This window comes from Acipenser ruthenus, chromosome 55 (genome assembly GCF_902713425.1).
Source record: "Acipenser ruthenus chromosome 55, fAciRut3.2 maternal haplotype, whole genome shotgun sequence".
In the NCBI taxonomy this organism is placed as follows: domain Eukaryota; kingdom Metazoa; phylum Chordata; class Actinopteri; order Acipenseriformes; family Acipenseridae; genus Acipenser; species Acipenser ruthenus.
In genome coordinates this window covers 4588345-4605844 of record NC_081243.1, presented here as the reverse complement: position 1 = coordinate 4605844, position 17500 = coordinate 4588345, and the positions used below count along the sequence as shown (strand labels likewise).

The window sequence follows — 17500 nt, the reverse complement described above, 5'->3', positions numbered from 1 at the left end:
AACCCTGATTTTCAAGCACAGATTTCATGCGTCTTGGCATGCTCTCCACCAGTCTTTCACATTGATGTTGGGTGGCTTTATGCCACTCCTGGCGCAAAAATTCAAGCAGCTCGGCTTTGTTTGATAGCTTGTGTCCATCCATCTTCCTCTTGATCACATTCCAGAGGTTTTCAATGGGGTTCAGGTCTGGAGATTGGGCTGCCCATGACAGGGTCTTGATCTGGTGGTCCTCCATCCACACCTTGATTGACCTGGCTGTGTGGCATGGAGCACTGTCCTGCTGGAAAAACCAATCCTCAGAGTTGGGGAACATTTTCAGAGCAGAAGGAAGCAAGTTTTCTTCCAGGACAACCTTGTACTTGGCTTGATTCATGCGTCCTTCACAAAGACAAATCTGCCCGATTCCAGCCTTGCTGAAGCACCCCCAGATGAGTCCAATTTTCAGCTTTGCCCAACACCTGGTCGTCTAATGGTTAGACAGAGACCTGGAGAGGCCTACAAGCCACAGTGTCTCGCACCCACTGTGAAATGTGGTGGAGGATCGGTGATGATCTGGGGGTGCTTCAGCAAGGCTGGAATCGGGCAGCTTTGGCATGAATCAAGCCAAGTACAAGGTTGTCCTGGAAGAAAACTAGCTTCCTTCTGCTCTGTCACGTTAATTTCCAGCTTCCCAGCATCAGGCCATTCCTGCAACCTTCTTGTTCCTGGATTTGCACTTCTTCATTTGCCCCCTTCATCAAGGCACTTAATACAACTTTCAAAGTCCATTTCATTCAATTTGAGCTTCCAGGCACAAATAATAATGTCCTACGATTATCAACATTTCAGTCAAAGCGTCCTCCCACAACGCAATAGACAATACACTCTTAGACTGCTCCTGATCAAATCAATAGGATGGCTTGAAGTTTGCATGCAGTGGAAATTGGTATTTGAGAGTTAAGGCGTTTAAGATGATGTCGCGATGGGAATGTGAATAGAGTCAGTTATATCTGCATCACTCTGTATATATACCCCATACCCCTAGACCAACGAACCAGCTGCCGGTTTTATCCGGCGGCCGACGCGTGATACAGTACTTCAAAAAATAAATAGAAAAAAAGGAGGCACTGCAACGTCCGCTCACAGGAGCAGTCCCAATACTGGAGCGACACGGGGGTTTTGACCTGCTCCGTTCCCGACCTGGGCCGGTTCACCCCTCCTTAGACGACCTGGCATTCACAAGCTCCCCCAGAAATGCCATGTCGATGCCGTGCTAAGTGCGGACTCCCGATCGGCACAGCCAGTTGCAGCACAGAGCTTTCGTGCTCAAGCGATCCGCCAGCCTCAACCTGCCCCTGTAGCTGGGATTACAGACACACGCCACGGCGCCCGGCGTGAGCGAGAACGGCTAGAAGGCAATTCAAACCCCCTTGTCTGAAATGAGAGCGAGAGTACTCGGGCAGTTCTCCACTGACGTGGCAGCTTTTAATGCCGATTCCATTAAAAGCATTGCCGGGTCCTGCTGTAGGGGTAAACACTGTGACCAGATGAATGTATTGAAAAAGTGTTACGTGAAACACATGTGAATCCTAGTTTTCGTGCTGCGAATTTAAAAAAAAAAAAAAAAAAAAAAAAAGCAGCACTATAAGAATGCCAAAAAATAAAGAAAGTTGCGTTGGCGAGTATTAAGCCCCCCTCCTCTGAGGTGCCAGCAGCATTCCGCACCGGCAGACGGAACGGGACTCTGGTCATGCTGCACTTATTTTGCTGCCAGAGACTGTATCACGCGTCGGCCGCCGGATAAAACCGGCAGCTGGCTCGTTGGTCTAGGGGTATGATTCTCGCTTTGGGTGCGAGAGGTCCCGTGTTCAAATCCCGGACGAGCCCGAATTTTTTTTTGTTTTGTTTTGTACTATACTGTTTTCGATCCGTAAACCGACATTAAGCTCAGCAGGCAGTTTTGACTTAGTCGCTTTGCAACTAAATGCGTTGCCATATTGGCAGGTAGCGTGTGCCTTCCTCGTTAGTATAGTGGTCAGTATCCCCGCCTGTCACGCGGGAGACCGGGGTTCAATTCCCCGACGGGGAGATTTTTTTTTACTGATTGAAGGCAGGTGCGTGCTGCTGTAATTGTATACATAAAGTAAAAAAGAAAAAGAAGGTTGCATTGGCCGGGAATCGAACCCGGGCCTCCCGCGTGGCAGGCGAGAATTCTACCACTGAACCACCAATGCTCGCGTGACGTTTTAATTACTCCTTATTGGCTAGGTGTTACACAAGCAGACAATTCGGTTTCAATATATTCCATATTACAAGGCGTGTCACAGCAACAGCTTTGCAGACTCAACAAAGACTGCAGTCCTCGTTTAACCATTGTGCAATCAGCCCTCAGCCCACGCCTCCATTCGGAGACCAAACCACACAATTCTTTGGAAAGACAGAGTTTTGCTCTATTAAACGCCCGGGAGCGAGAGGATGCTGCCTGACCCGTCCGGAGCGAGTGTCAGATTGTTGTATGTTATGTGTCTAAACTGCTCTTTCTCTCACTTTTACGTCACCCCTCTCAAGCCCTCGTAGGCAACCAGTGAAATGTGAGGTGATGTGAATAGAGTCAAATACATTACATCATTCTGTGTGTGTGTGTATATATATATATATATATATATATATATATATATATATATACATTTCAAGTAACTAGCTTTATTATTATAATGAAAACACTTTACACATGACCACAGTTCTGTAACAAAATGACAATAACAAAGATGTTCCCATACCGGGAGTCGAACCCGGGCCGCCTGGGTGAAAACCAGGAATCCTAACCGCTAGACCAAATGGGAAGCGGAGGAGCAACCTCCTGGACATGCAGCAGTAGCTAGTATACAGAACAATGATTGGTAAAAAACCACTAATATTTCATTACAAACACGTTACAAATTAAAGCAAACTTCAAGCCATTTATATTTATTCTCAATTAACAGAAACTCTTCAATTGCTAAAAAATATATAAAAAATTCCATTTTTGCTTCTCGGAAGGCATACGATGGAGGGCGCACTGCAGTTTTTCAGTCTGGGGAATATTACAAATTAGGAGACTTTGCTTTAAAATGCACATGTAGGGCGGGCGAGTCTGTTACAAAGAATTGCCACACTGTATGTATCTCCATAATGCGTTGGGACTAAATACGCCGATACATTAAAACTACTTGGAGAATGCGGGCATCGATCCCGCTACTTCTCGCATGCTAAGCGAGCGCTCTACCATTTGAGCTAATTCCCCTTGATTTATGCCTGCGATTCTCATAGGCTCCATCGCAGCTTGATACGAGCAATTCAGATTGTCTCGGCAATGTAGTCTGCCAATTGCAAATTCAAAAAATAAATTAATTAACTAAATAGCAAATATTTCGACGAGAGGTATGTTTTCAATTTCTTCAAAAAGTAGTCTCAGCTCGAAGTTTCAGTCGCTTTAAAATCCACCTCTGTGTCCCGATGCAGCAGCGCTGTGTGCTGTGGCTCGAGCTTGTTTGACGAGGCAGGCAATGCAACAAAAATGCAATCTGTGTTAGGAACACTATTTTAGTCTGATTTAAAATGGAAATTAAAATAGTATTGAGTGCTGACAAGAGTTGGTATCAGCTGTTGATTTCCTTGAAACAATCTTTCCGAGCGCTCGCTTAGCATGCGAGAAGTAGCAGGATCGATGCCCGCATTCTCCAAGTAGTTTTAATGTATCGGCGTATTTAGTCCCAACGCATTATGGAGATACATACAGTGTGGCAATTCTTTGTAACAGACTCTCCCGCCCTAACAAGCGAAACGTTCAACAGCTCAGAAACACCATAATAGAATCCGATGCCTTTACTAATGCGTTTCGAAACTGTTAAGTTTTCTCCCAAATGCGGTTCTCAACAAATGTTTTTTTTTTTTTGTATTCCTTCCAGAGTAAGTCCAAAAGGCAAACACTGGAACTGCCTCAACAAACGCTTAGCTCTAAAACGTGTACATTGAAAGTCTATTAACATCTTTAACACAAGAATCTGTATTCCAATAGCGGTTTATCCACAGAGTGATCAATAAAGTGGCTGCTGGCTTTGTTTAAATATTAACATTAAATATGTTTTCAGGATTCACGCGTATTCTGAACAAGCACAATAGAATATGGTAGTGAAAGGACAAGAAAATAACAGGTTTATTGGCTCTGGTCTTGTATCATCACCCTGACTACTGTCCGTAAGAAAGTGGCATAAATAAAAACGTCATTATTCACCCGATACGCATGCCAGCGTCAGTGACACACTGTCGCTGGAGGTGAAAAGCGCTCAGTGCCTACTGGCGCTGGTGTGTAACACCTGTAACATGATAAACCAGCGCTCAGTGTATAACACCTGTAACATGATAAACCAGCGCTCAGTGTATAACACCTGTAACATGTTAAACCAGCGCTCAGTGTATAACACCTGTAACATGATAAACCAGCGCTCAGTGTATAACACCTGTAACATGATAAACCAGCGCTCAGTGTATAACACCTGTAACATGATAAACCAGCGCTCAGTGTATAACACCTGTAACATGTTAAACCAGCGCTCAGTGTATAACACCTGTAACATGATAAACCAGCGCTCAGTGTATAACACCTGTAACATGATAAACCAGCGCTCAGTGTATCACACCTGTAACATGATAAACCAGCGCTCAGTGTATAACACCTGTAACATGTTAAACCAGCGCTCAGTGTATAACACCTGTAACATGATAAACCAGCGCTCAGTGCCGCACCGCCGCGGACCAGCAGCCAATTGCAAGCTAGCAAGCCAATATAGAAAGTGTCACATGACAAGTGTTCGTGTGGTGTTTTAGCTTGCTGAAATCATCTTCTATAGAAACTTTATTTTTTATTTTTGATGGCCCACATTGTAAGTGATATTCTGGAAGACGAGACTCCCTTTTCAAAGCGCGTAGAAACAAGCAATCAGCAGCGGCAGTGCTTCCCGGCAGCTTTTGTCGAAATTCTCTTTTTATATTTCTTTTCTGTTAACATTAGTTTATGTTTCTGCTCCCTCGATCACGTTGTGCAGTATCTCCCGTATATGCTGGCGGTTTAACAGTTTGGTCTCTGTGGCGCAATCGGTTAGCGCGTTCGGCTGTTAACCGAAAGGTTGGTGGTTCAAGCCCACCCAGGGACGGTGCTTTTTGCATTTCTTAATCACATTAGAAAATGGCACTGTAATACATTACTATTTCCTTTGGTTTAAATATGTTTGGTACAAAGGGGAGACAATTAACACTTAACAAGCTGCCGATATGTTCTCAATTGGCACTTGTGTTCTTAAAGGCATAGCGTTCATTTAAATTAAATAGGTTCTACAATGCAAAAGCAAGTTTTGGCATTTTTGCATTGCCTGCCTCGTCAAACAAGCTCGAGCCACAGCACAGTGCTGATGCATATACAGCTCTGGAAAAAATTAAGAGACCACTGCATAATTATCAGTTTCTCTGGTTTTACTATCTATAGGTATGTGTTTGGGTAAAATGAACATTTTTGTATTATTCTATAAACTACTGACAACATTTCTCCCAAATTCCAAATAAAAATATTGTCATTTAGAGCATTTATTTGCAGAAAATGACAACTGGTCAAAATAACAAAAAAGATGCAGTGTTGTCAGACCTCGAATAATGCAAAGAAAATAAGTTCATATTCATTTTTAAAAAAACACAATACTAATGTTTTAACTTAGGAAGAGTTCAGAAATCAATACTTGTTGGAATAACCCTGATTTTCAAGCACAGATTTCATGCGTCTTGGCATGCTCTCCACCAGTCTTTCACATTGATGTTGGGTGGCTTTATGCCACTCCTGGCGCAAAAATTCAAGCAGCTCGGCTTTGTTTGATAGCTTGTGTCCATCCATCTTCCTCTTGATCACATTCCAGAGGTTTTCAATGGGGTTCAGGTCTGGAGATTGGGCTGCCCATGACAGGGTCTTGATCTGGTGGTCCTCCATCCACACCTTGATTGACCTGGCTGTGTGGCATGGAGCACTGTCCTGCTGGAAAAACCAATCCTCAGAGTTGGGGAACATTTTCAGAGCAGAAGGAAGCAAGTTTTCTTCCAGGACAACCTTGTACTTGGCTTGATTCATGCGTCCTTCACAAAGACAAATCTGCCCGATTCCAGCCTTGCTGAAGCACCCCCAGATGAGTCCAATTTTCAGCTTTGCCCAACACCTGGTCGTCTAATGGTTAGACGGAGACCTGGAGAGGCCTACAAGCCACAGTGTCTCGCACCCACTGTGAAATGTGGTGGAGGATCGGTGATGATCTGGGGGTGCTTCAGCAAGGCTGGAATCGGGCAGCTTTGGCATGAATCAAGCCAAGTACAAGGTTGTCCTGGAAGAAAACTTGCTTCCTTCTGCTCTGTCACGTTAATTTCCAGCTTCCCAGCATCAGGCCATTCCTGCAACCTTCTTGTTCCTGGATTTGCACTTCTTCATTTGCCCCCTTCATCAAGGCACTTAATACAACTTTCAAAGTCCATTTCATTCAATTTGAGCTTCCAGGCACAAATAATAATGTCCTACGATTATCAACATTTCAGTCAAAGCGTCCTCCCACAACGCAATAGACAATACACTCTTAGACTGCTCCTGATCAAATCAATAGGATGGCTTGAAGTTTGCATGCAGTGGAAATTGGTATTTGAGAGTTAAGGCGTTTAAGATGATGTCGCGATGGGAATGTGAATAGAGTCAGTTATATCTGCATCACTCTGTATATATACCCCATACCCCTAGACCAACGAACCAGCTGCCGGTTTTATCCGGCGGCCGACGCGTGATACAGTACTTCAAAAAATAAATAGAAAAAAAGGAGGCACTGCAACGTCCGCTCACAGGAGCAGTCCCAATACTGGAGCGACACGGGGGTATTGACCTGCTCCGTTCCCGACCTGGGCCGGTTCACCCCTCCTTAGACGACCTGGCATTCACAAGCTCCCCCAGAAATGCCATGTCGATGCCGTGCTAAGTGCGGACTCCCGATCGGCACAGCCAGTTGCAGCACAGAGCTTTCGTGCTCAAGCGATCCGCCAGCCTCAACCTGCCCCTGTAGCTGGGATTACAGACACACGCCACGGCGCCCGGCGTGAGCGAGAACGGCTAGAAGGCAATTCAAACCCCCTTGTCTGAAATGAGAGCGAGAGTACTCGGGCAGTTCTCCACTGACGTGGCAGCTTTTAATGCCGATTCCATTAAAAGCATTGCCGGGTCCTGCTGTAGGGGTAAACACTGTGACCAGATGAATGTATTGAAAAAGTGTTACATGAAACACATGTGAATCCTAGTTTTCGTGCTGCGAATTTAAAAAAAAAAAAAAAAAAAAAAAAAGCAGCACTATAAGAATGCCAAAAAATAAAGAAAGTTGCGTTGGCGAGTATTAAGCCCCCCTCCTCTGAGGTGCCAGCAGCATTCCGCACCGGCAGACGGAACGGGACTCTGGTCATGCTGCACTTATTTTGCTGCCAGAGACTGTATCACGCGTCGGCCGCCGGATAAAACCGGCAGCTGGCTCGTTGGTCTAGGGGTATGATTCTCGCTTTGGGTGCGAGAGGTCCCGTGTTCAAATCCCGGACGAGCCCGAATTTTTTTTTGTTTTGTTTTGTACTATACTGTTTTCGATCCGTAAACCGACATTAAGCTCAGCAGGCAGTTTTGACTTAGTCGCTTTGCAACTAAATGCGTTGCCATATTGGCAGGTAGCGTGTGCCTTCCTCGTTAGTATAGTGGTCAGTATCCCCGCCTGTCACACGGGAGACCGGGGTTCAATTCCCCGACGGGGAGATTTTTTTTTACTGATTGAAGGCAGGTGCGTGCTGCTGTAATTGTATACATAAAGTAAAAAAGAAAAAGAAGGTTGCATTGGCCGGGAATCGAACCCGGGCCTCCCGCGTGGCAGGCAAGAATTCTACCACTGAACCACCAATGCTCGCGTGACGTTTTAATTACTCCTTATTGGCTAGGTGTTACACAAGCAGACAATTCGGTTTCAATATATTCCATATTACAAGGCGTGTCACAGCAACAGCTTTGCAGACTCAACAAAGACTGCAGTCCTCGTTTAACCATTGTGCAATCAGCCCTCAGCCCACGCCTCCATTCGGAGACCAAACCACACAATTCTTTGGAAAGACAGAGTTTTGCTCTATTAAACGCCCGGGAGCGAGAGGATGCTGCCTGACCCGTCGGGAGCGAGTGTCAGATTGTTGTATGTTATGTGTCTAAACTGCTCTTTCTCTCACTTTTACGTCACCCCTCTCAAGCCCTCGTAGGCAACCAGTGAAATGTGAGGTGATGTGAATAGAGTCAAATACATTACATCATTCTGTGTGTGTGTGTGTATATATATATATATATATATATATATATATATATATATATATATATATATATATATATATATATATATACATTTCAAGTAACTAGCTTTATTATTATAATGAAAACACTTTACACATGACCACAGTTCTGTAACAAAATGACAATAACAAAGATGTTCCCATACCGGGAGTCGAACCCGGGCCGCCTGGGTGAAAACCAGGAATCCTAACCGCTAGACCAAATGGGAAGCGGAGGAGCAACCTCCTGGACATGCAGCAGTAGCTAGTATACAGAACAATGATTGGTAAAAAACCACTAATATTTCATTACAAACACGTTACAAATTAAAGCAAACTTCAAGCCATTTATATTTATTCTCAATTAACAGAAACTCTTCAATTGCTAAAAAATATATAAAAAATTCCATTTTTGCTTATCGGAAGGCATACGATGGAGGGCGCACTGCAGTTTTTCAGTCTGGGGAATATTACAAATTAGGAGACTTTGCTTTAAAATGCACATGTAGGGCGGGCGAGTCTGTTACAAAGAATTGCCACACTGTATGTATCTCCATAATGCGTTGGGACTAAATACGCCGATACATTAAAACTACTTGGAGAATGCGGGCATCGATCCCGCTACTTCTCGCATGCTAAGCGAGCGCTCTACCATTTGAGCTAATTCCCCTTGATTTATGCCAGCGATTCTCATAGGCTCCATCGCAGCTTGATACGAGCAATTCAGATTGTCTCGGCAATGTAGTCTGCCAATTGCAAATTCAAAAAATAAATTAATTAACTAAATAGCAAATATTTCGACGAGAGGTATGTTTTCAATTTCTTCAAAAAGTAGTCTCAGCTCGAAGTTTCAGTCGCTTTAAAATCCACCTCTGTGTCCCGATGCAGCAGCGCTGTGTGCTGTGGCTCGAGCTTGTTTGACGAGGCAGGCAATGCAACAAAAATGCAATCTGTGTTAGGAACACTATTTTAGTCTGATTTAAAATGGAAATTAAAATAGTATTGAGTGCTGACAAGAGTTGGTATCAGCTGTTGATTTCCTTGAAACAATCTTTCCGAGCGCTCGCTTAGCATGCGAGAAGTAGCAGGATCGATGCCCGCATTCTCCAAGTAGTTTTAATGTATCGGCGTATTTAGTCCCAACGCATTATGGAGATACATACAGTGTGGCAATTCTTTGTAACAGACTCTCCCGCCCTAACAAGCGAAACGTTCAACAGCTCAGAAACACCATAATAGAATCCGATGCCTTTACTAATGCGTTTCGAAACTGTTAAGTTTTCTCCCAAATGCGGTTCTCAACAAATGTTTTTTTTTTTTTGTATTCCTTCCAGAGTAAGTCCAAAAGGCAAACACTGGAACTGCCTCAACAAACGCTTAGCTCTAAAACGTGTACATTGAAAGTCTATTAACATCTTTAACACAAGAATCTGTATTCCAATAGCGGTTTATCCACAGAGTGATCAATAAAGTGGCTGCTGGCTTTGTTTAAATATTAACATTAAATATGTTTTCAGGATTCACGCGTATTCTGAACAAGCACAATAGAATATGGTAGTGAAAGGACAAGAAAATAACAGGTTTATTGGCTCTGGTCTTGTATCATCACCCTGACTACTGTCCGTAAGAAAGTGGCATAAATAAAAACGTCATTATTCACCCGATACGCATGCCAGCGTCAGTGACACACTGTCGCTGGAGGTGAAAAGCGCTCAGTGCCTACTGGCGCTGGTGTGTAACACCTGTAACATGATAAACCAGCGCTCAGTGTATAACACCTGTAACATGATAAACCAGCGCTCAGTGTATAACACCTGTAACATGTTAAACCAGCGCTCAGTGTATAACACCTGTAACATGATAAACCAGCGCTCAGTGTATAACACCTGTAACATGATAAACCAGCGCTCAGTGTATAACACCTGTAACATGATAAACCAGCGCTCAGTGTATAACACCTGTAACATGTTAAACCAGCGCTCAGTGTATAACACCTGTAACATGATAAACCAGCGCTCAGTGTATAACACCTGTAACATGATAAACCAGCGCTCAGTGTATCACACCTGTAACATGATAAACCAGCGCTCAGTGTATAACACCTGTAACATGTTAAACCAGCGCTCAGTGTATAACACCTGTAACATGATAAACCAGCGCTCAGTGCCGCACCGCCGCGGACCAGCAGCCAATTGCAAGCTAGCAAGCCAATATAGAAAGTGTCACATGACAAGTGTTCGTGTGGTGTTTTAGCTTGCTGAAATCATCTTCTATAGAAACTTTATTTTTTATTTTTGATGGCCCACATTGTAAGTGATATTCTGGAAGACGAGACTCCCTTTTCAAAGCGCGTAGAAACAAGCAATCAGCAGCGGCAGTGCTTCCCGGCAGCTTTTGTCGAAATTCTCTTTTTATATTTCTTTTCTGTTAACATTAGTTTATGTTTCTGCTCCCTCGATCACGTTGTGCAGTATCTCCCGTATATGCTGGCGGTTTAACAGTTTGGTCTCTGTGGCGCAATCGGTTAGCGCGTTCGGCTGTTAACCGAAAGGTTGGTGGTTCAAGCCCACCCAGGGACGGTGCTTTTTGCATTTCTTAATCACATTAGAAAATGGCACTGTAATACATTACTATTTCCTTTGGTTTAAATATGTTTGGTACAAAGGGGAGACAATTAACACTTAACAAGCTGCCGATATGTTCTCAATTGGCACTTGTGTTCTTAAAGGCATAGCGTTCATTTAAATTAAATAGGTTCTACAATGCAAAAGCAAGTTTTGGCATTTTTGCATTGCCTGCCTCGTCAAACAAGCTCGAGCCACAGCACAGTGCTGATGCATATACAGCTCTGGAAAAAATTAAGAGACCACTGCATAATTATCAGTTTCTCTGGTTTTACTATCTATAGGTATGTGTTTGGGTAAAATGAACATTTTTGTATTATTCTATAAACTACTGACAACATTTCTCCCAAATTCCAAATAAAAATATTGTCATTTAGAGCATTTATTTGCAGAAAATGACAACTGGTCAAAATAACAAAAAAGATGCAGTGTTGTCAGACCTCGAATAATGCAAAGAAAATAAGTTCATATTCATTTTTAAAAAAACACAATACTAATGTTTTAACTTAGGAAGAGTTCAGAAATCAATACTTGTTGGAATAACCCTGATTTTCAAGCACAGATTTCATGCGTCTTGGCATGCTCTCCACCAGTCTTTCACATTGATGTTGGGTGGCTTTATGCCACTCCTGGCGCAAAAATTCAAGCAGCTCGGCTTTGTTTGATAGCTTGTGTCCATCCATCTTCCTCTTGATCACATTCCAGAGGTTTTCAATGGGGTTCAGGTCTGGAGATTGGGCTGCCCATGACAGGGTCTTGATCTGGTGGTCCTCCATCCACACCTTGATTGACCTGGCTGTGTGGCATGGAGCACTGTCCTGCTGGAAAAACCAATCCTCAGAGTTGGGGAACATTTTCAGAGCAGAAGGAAGCAAGTTTTCTTCCAGGACAACCTTGTACTTGGCTTGATTCATGCGTCCTTCACAAAGACAAATCTGCCCGATTCCAGCCTTGCTGAAGCACCCCCAGATGAGTCCAATTTTCAGCTTTGCCCAACACCTGGTCGTCTAATGGTTAGACGGAGACCTGGAGAGGCCTACAAGCCACAGTGTCTCGCACCCACTGTGAAATGTGGTGGAGGATCGGTGATGATCTGGGGGTGCTTCAGCAAGGCTGGAATCGGGCAGCTTTGGCATGAATCAAGCCAAGTACAAGGTTGTCCTGGAAGAAAACTTGCTTCCTTCTGCTCTGTCACGTTAATTTCCAGCTTCCCAGCATCAGGCCATTCCTGCAACCTTCTTGTTCCTGGATTTGCACTTCTTCATTTGCCCCCTTCATCAAGGCACTTAATACAACTTTCAAAGTCCATTTCATTCAATTTGAGCTTCCAGGCACAAATAATAATGTCCTACGATTATCAACATTTCAGTCAAAGCGTCCTCCCACAACGCAATAGACAATACACTCTTAGACTGCTCCTGATCAAATCAATAGGATGGCTTGAAGTTTGCATGCAGTGGAAATTGGTATTTGAGAGTTAAGGCGTTTAAGATGATGTCGCGATGGGAATGTGAATAGAGTCAGTTATATCTGCATCACTCTGTATATATACCCCATACCCCTAGACCAACGAGCCAGCTGCCGGTTTTATCCGGCGGCCGACGCGTGATACAGTACTTCAAAAAATAAATAGAAAAAAAGGAGGCACTGCAACGTCCGCTCACAGGAGCAGTCCCAATACTGGAGCGACACGGGGGTTTTGACCTGCTCCGTTCCCGACCTGGGCCGGTTCACCCCTCCTTAGACGACCTGGCATTCACAAGCTCCCCCAGAAATGCCATGTCGATGCCGTGCTAAGTGCGGACTCCCGATCGGCACAGCCAGTTGCAGCACAGAGCTTTCGTGCTCAAGCGATCCGCCAGCCTCAACCTGCCCCTGTAGCTGGCATTACAGACACACGCCACGGCGCCCGGCGTGAGCGAGAGCGGCTAGAAGGCAATTCAAACCCCCTTGTCTGAAATGAGAGCGAGAGTACTCGGGCAGTTCTCCACTGACGTGGCAGCTTTTAATGCCGATTCCATTAAAAGCATTGCCGGGTCCTGCTGTAGGGGTAAACACTGTGACCAGATGAATGTATTGAAAAAGTGTTACGTGAAACACATGTGAATCCTAGTTTTCGTGCTGCGAATTTTAAAAAAAAAAAAAAAAAAAAAAAAGCAGCACTATAAGAATGCCAAAAAATAAAGAAAGTTGCGTTGGCGAGTATTAAGCCCCCCTCCTCTGAGGTGCCAGCAGCATTCCGCACCGGCAGACGGAACGGGACTCTGGTCATGCTGCACTTATTTTGCTGCCAGAGACTGTATCACGCGTCGGCCGCCGGATAAAACCGGCAGCTGGCTCGTTGGTCTAGGGGTATGATTCTCGCTTTGGGTGCGAGAGGTCCCGTGTTCAAATCCCGGACGAGCCCGAATTTTTTTTTGTTTTGTTTTGTACTATACTGTTTTTGATCCGTAAACCGACATTAAGCTCAGCAGGCAGTTTTGACTTAGTCGCTTTGCAACTAAATGCGTTGCCATATTGGCAGGTAGCGTGTGCCTTCCTCGTTAGTATAGTGGTCAGTATCCCCGCCTGTCACGCGGGAGACCGGGGTTCAATTCCCCGACGGGGAGATTTTTTTTTACTGATTGAAGGCAGGTGCGTGCTGCTGTAATTGTATACATAAAGTGAAAAAGAAAAAGAAGGTTGCATTGGCCGGGAATCGAACCCGGGCCTCCCGCGTGGCAGGCGAGAATTCTACCACTGAACCACCAATGCTCGCGTGACGTTTTAATTACTCCTTATTGGCTAGGTGTTACACAAGCAGACAATTCGGTTTCAATATATTCCATATTACAAGGCGTGTCACAGCAACAGCTTTGCAGACTCAACAAAGACTGCAGTCCTCGTTTAACCATTGTGCAATCAGCCCTCAGCCCACGCCTCCATTCGGAGACCAAACCACACAATTCTTTGGAAAGACAGAGTTTTGCTCTATTAAACGCCCGGGAGCGAGAGGATGCTGCCTGACCCGTCGGGAGCGAGTGTCAGATTGTTGTATGTTATGTGTCTAAACTGCTCTTTCTCTCACTTTTACGTCACCCCTCTCAAGCCCTCGTAGGCAACCAGTGAAATGTGAGGTGATGTGAATAGAGTCAAATACATTGCATCATTCTGTGTGTGTGTGTATATATATATATATATATATATATATATATATATATATATATATATATACATTTCAAGTAACTAGCTTTATTATTATAATGAAAACACTTTACACATGACCACAGTTCTGTAACAAAATGACAATAACAAAGATGTTCCCATACCGGGAGTCGAACCCGGGCCGCCTGGGTGAAAACCAGGAATCCTAACCGCTAGACCAAATGGGAAGCGGAGGAGCAACCTCCTGGACATGCAGCAGTAGCTAGTATACAGAACAATGATTGGTAAAAAACCACTAATATTTCATTACAAACACGTTACAAATTAAAGCAAACTTCAAGCCATTTATATTTATTCTCAATTAACAGAAACTCTTCAATTGCTAAAAAATATATAAAAAATTCCATTTTTGCTTCTCGGAAGGCATACGATGGAGGGCGCACTGCAGTTTTTCAGTCTGGGGAATATTACAAATTAGGAGACTTTGCTTTAAAATGCACATGTAGGGCGGGCGAGTCTGTTACAAAGAATTGCCACACTGTATGTATCTCCATAATGCGTTGGGACTAAATACGCCGATACATTAAAACTACTTGGAGAATGCGGGCATCGATCCCGCTACTTCTCGCATGCTAAGCGAGCGCTCTACCATTTGAGCTAATTCCCCTTGATTTATGCCAGCGATTCTCATAGGCTCCATCGCAGCTTGATACGAGCAATTCAGATTGTCTCGGCAATGTAGTCTGCCAATTGCAAATTCAAAAAATAAATTAATTAACTAAATAGCAAATATTTCGACGAGAGGTATGTTTTCAATTTCTTCAAAAAGTAGTCTCAGCTCGAAGTTTCAGTCGCTTTAAAATCCACCTCTGTGTCCCGATGCAGCAGCGCTGTGTGCTGTGGCTCGAGCTTGTTTGACGAGGCAGGCAATGCAACAAAAATGCAATCTGTGTTAGGAACACTATTTTAGTCTGATTTAAAATGGAAATTAAAATAGTATTGAGTGCTGACAAGAGTTGGTATCAGCTGTTGATTTCCTTGAAACAATCTTTCCGAGCGCTCGCTTAGCATGCGAGAAGTAGCAGGATCGATGCCCGCATTCTCCAAGTAGTTTTAATGTATCGGCGTATTTAGTCCCAACGCATTATGGAGATACATACAGTGTGGCAATTCTTTGTAACAGACTCTCCCGCCCTAACAAGCGAAACGTTCAACAGCTCAGAAACACCATAATAGAATCCGATGCCTTTACTAATGCGTTTCGAAACTGTTAAGTTTTCTCCCAAATGCGGTTCTCAACAAATGTTTTTTTTTTTTGTATTCCTTCCAGAGTAAGTCCAAAAGGCAAACACTGGAACTGCCTCAACAAACGCTTAGCTCTAAAACGTGTACATTGAAAGTCTATTAACATCTTTAACACAAGAATCTGTATTCCAATAGCGGTTTATCCACAGAGTGATCAATAAAGTGGCTGCTGGCTTTGTTTAAATATTAACATTAAATATGTTTTCAGGATTCACGCGTATTCTGAACAAGCACAATAGAATATGGTAGTGAAAGGACAAGAAAATAACAGGTTTATTGGCTCTGGTCTTGTATCATCACCCTGACTACTGTCCGTAAGAAAGTGGCATAAATAAAAACGTCATTATTCACCCGATACGCATGCCAGCGTCAGTGACACACTGTCGCTGGAGGTGAAAAGCGCTCAGTGCCTACTGGCGCTGGTGTGTAACACCTGTAACATGATAAACCAGCGCTCAGTGTATAACACCTGTAACATGATAAACCAGCGCTCAGTGTATAACACCTGTAACATGTTAAACCAGCGCTCAGTGTATAACACCTGTAACATGATAAACCAGCGCTCAGTGTATAACACCTGTAACATGATAAACCAGCGCTCAGTGTATAACACCTGTAACATGATAAACCAGCGCTCAGTGTATAACACCTGTAACATGTTAAACCAGCGCTCAGTGTATAACACCTGTAACATGATAAACCAGCGCTCAGTGTATAACACCTGTAACATGATAAACCAGCGCTCAGTGTATCACACCTGTAACATGATAAACCAGCGCTCAGTGTATAACACCTGTAACATGTTAAACCAGCGCTCAGTGTATAACACCTGTAACATGATAAACCAGCGCTCAGTGCCGCACCGCCGCGGACCAGCAGCCAATTGCAAGCTAGCAAGCCAATATAGAAAGTGTCACATGACAAGTGTTCGTGTGGTGTTTTAGCTTGCTGAAATCATCTTCTATAGAAACTTTATTTTTTATTTTTGATGGCCCACATTGTAAGTGATATTCTGGAAGACGAGACTCCCTTTTCAAAGCGCGTAGAAACAAGCAATCAGCAGCGGCAGTGCTTCCCGGCAGCTTTTGTCGAAATTCTCTTTTTATATTTCTTTTCTGTTAACATTAGTTTATGTTTCTGCTCCCTCGATCACGTTGTGCAGTATCTCCCGTATATGCTGGCGGTTTAACAGTTTGGTCTCTGTGGCGCAATCGGTTAGCGCGTTCGGCTGTTAACCGAAAGGTTGGTGGTTCAAGCCCACCCAGGGACGGTGCTTTTTGCATTTCTTAATCACATTAGAAAATGGCACTGTAATACATTACTATTTCCTTTGGTTTAAATATGTTTGGTACAAAGGGGAGACAATTAACACTTAACAAGCTGCCGATATGTTCTCAATTGGCACTTGTGTTCTTAAAGGCATAGCGTTCATTTAAATTAAATAGGTTCTACAATGCAAAAGCAAGTTTTGGCATTTTTGCATTGCCTGCCTCGTCAAACAAGCTCGAGCCACAGCACAGTGCTGATGCATATACAGCTCTGGAAAAAATTAAGAGACCACTGCATAATTATCAGTTTCTCTGGTTTTACTATCTATAGGTATGTGTTTGGGTAAAATGAACATTTTTGTATTATTCTATAAACTACTGACAACATTTCTCCCAAATTCCAAATAAAAATATTGTCATTTAGAGCATTTATTTGCAGAAAATGACAACTGGTCAAAATAACAAAAAAGATGCAGTGTTGTCAGACCTCGAATAATGCAAAGAAAATAAGTTCATATTCATTTTTAAAAAAACACAATACTAATGTTTTAACTTAGGAAGAGTTCAGAAATCAATACTTGTTGGAATAACCCTGATTTTCAAGCACAGATTTCATGCGTCTTGGCATGCTCTCCACCAGTCTTTCACATTGATGTTGGGTGGCTTTATGCCACTCCTGGCGCAAAAATTCAAGCAGCTCGGCTTTGTTTGATAGCTTGTGTCCATCCATCTTCCTCTTGATCACATTCCAGAGGTTTTCAATGGGGTTCAGGTCTGGAG

At 43.5% G+C, this 17500-nt stretch overlaps 15 non-coding genes across 15 annotated transcripts; 9 read left to right on the top strand and 6 right to left on the bottom strand.

Annotated features, from left to right (window-relative positions):
* Positions 1–1794: 1794 nt before the first annotated feature.
* trnap-ugg (transfer RNA proline (anticodon UGG)) lies at positions 1795–1866 on the top strand. Its single transcript has one exon. It is a non-coding gene; the product is annotated as a tRNA-Pro (tRNA).
* A 130-nt stretch (positions 1867–1996) lies between these two features.
* trnad-guc (transfer RNA aspartic acid (anticodon GUC)) lies at positions 1997–2068 on the top strand. The gene has a single exon. It is a non-coding gene; the product is annotated as a tRNA-Asp (tRNA).
* Positions 2069–2142: 74 nt separating this feature from the next.
* trnag-gcc (transfer RNA glycine (anticodon GCC)) lies at positions 2143–2213 on the bottom strand. Its single transcript has one exon. It is a non-coding gene; the product is annotated as a tRNA-Gly (tRNA).
* Positions 2214–2750: 537 nt separating this feature from the next.
* trnae-uuc (transfer RNA glutamic acid (anticodon UUC)) lies at positions 2751–2822 on the bottom strand. Its single transcript has one exon. It is a non-coding gene; the product is annotated as a tRNA-Glu (tRNA).
* A 2275-nt stretch (positions 2823–5097) lies between these two features.
* Positions 5098–5171, top strand: trnan-guu (transfer RNA asparagine (anticodon GUU)). The gene has a single exon. It is a non-coding gene; the product is annotated as a tRNA-Asn (tRNA).
* A 2380-nt stretch (positions 5172–7551) lies between these two features.
* Positions 7552–7623, top strand: trnap-ugg (transfer RNA proline (anticodon UGG)). Its single transcript has one exon. It is a non-coding gene; the product is annotated as a tRNA-Pro (tRNA).
* A 130-nt stretch (positions 7624–7753) lies between these two features.
* trnad-guc (transfer RNA aspartic acid (anticodon GUC)) lies at positions 7754–7825 on the top strand. Its single transcript has one exon. It is a non-coding gene; the product is annotated as a tRNA-Asp (tRNA).
* A 74-nt stretch (positions 7826–7899) lies between these two features.
* On the bottom strand, positions 7900–7970 carry trnag-gcc (transfer RNA glycine (anticodon GCC)). Its single transcript has one exon. It is a non-coding gene; the product is annotated as a tRNA-Gly (tRNA).
* A 567-nt stretch (positions 7971–8537) lies between these two features.
* On the bottom strand, positions 8538–8609 carry trnae-uuc (transfer RNA glutamic acid (anticodon UUC)). Its single transcript has one exon. It is a non-coding gene; the product is annotated as a tRNA-Glu (tRNA).
* A 2275-nt stretch (positions 8610–10884) lies between these two features.
* trnan-guu (transfer RNA asparagine (anticodon GUU)) lies at positions 10885–10958 on the top strand. The gene has a single exon. It is a non-coding gene; the product is annotated as a tRNA-Asn (tRNA).
* Positions 10959–13338: 2380 nt separating this feature from the next.
* trnap-ugg (transfer RNA proline (anticodon UGG)) lies at positions 13339–13410 on the top strand. The gene has a single exon. It is a non-coding gene; the product is annotated as a tRNA-Pro (tRNA).
* Positions 13411–13540: 130 nt separating this feature from the next.
* On the top strand, positions 13541–13612 carry trnad-guc (transfer RNA aspartic acid (anticodon GUC)). Its single transcript has one exon. It is a non-coding gene; the product is annotated as a tRNA-Asp (tRNA).
* Positions 13613–13686: 74 nt separating this feature from the next.
* On the bottom strand, positions 13687–13757 carry trnag-gcc (transfer RNA glycine (anticodon GCC)). Its single transcript has one exon. It is a non-coding gene; the product is annotated as a tRNA-Gly (tRNA).
* A 545-nt stretch (positions 13758–14302) lies between these two features.
* Positions 14303–14374, bottom strand: trnae-uuc (transfer RNA glutamic acid (anticodon UUC)). The gene has a single exon. It is a non-coding gene; the product is annotated as a tRNA-Glu (tRNA).
* Positions 14375–16648: 2274 nt separating this feature from the next.
* On the top strand, positions 16649–16722 carry trnan-guu (transfer RNA asparagine (anticodon GUU)). Its single transcript has one exon. It is a non-coding gene; the product is annotated as a tRNA-Asn (tRNA).
* The last annotated feature ends 778 nt before the right edge of the window (positions 16723–17500 follow it).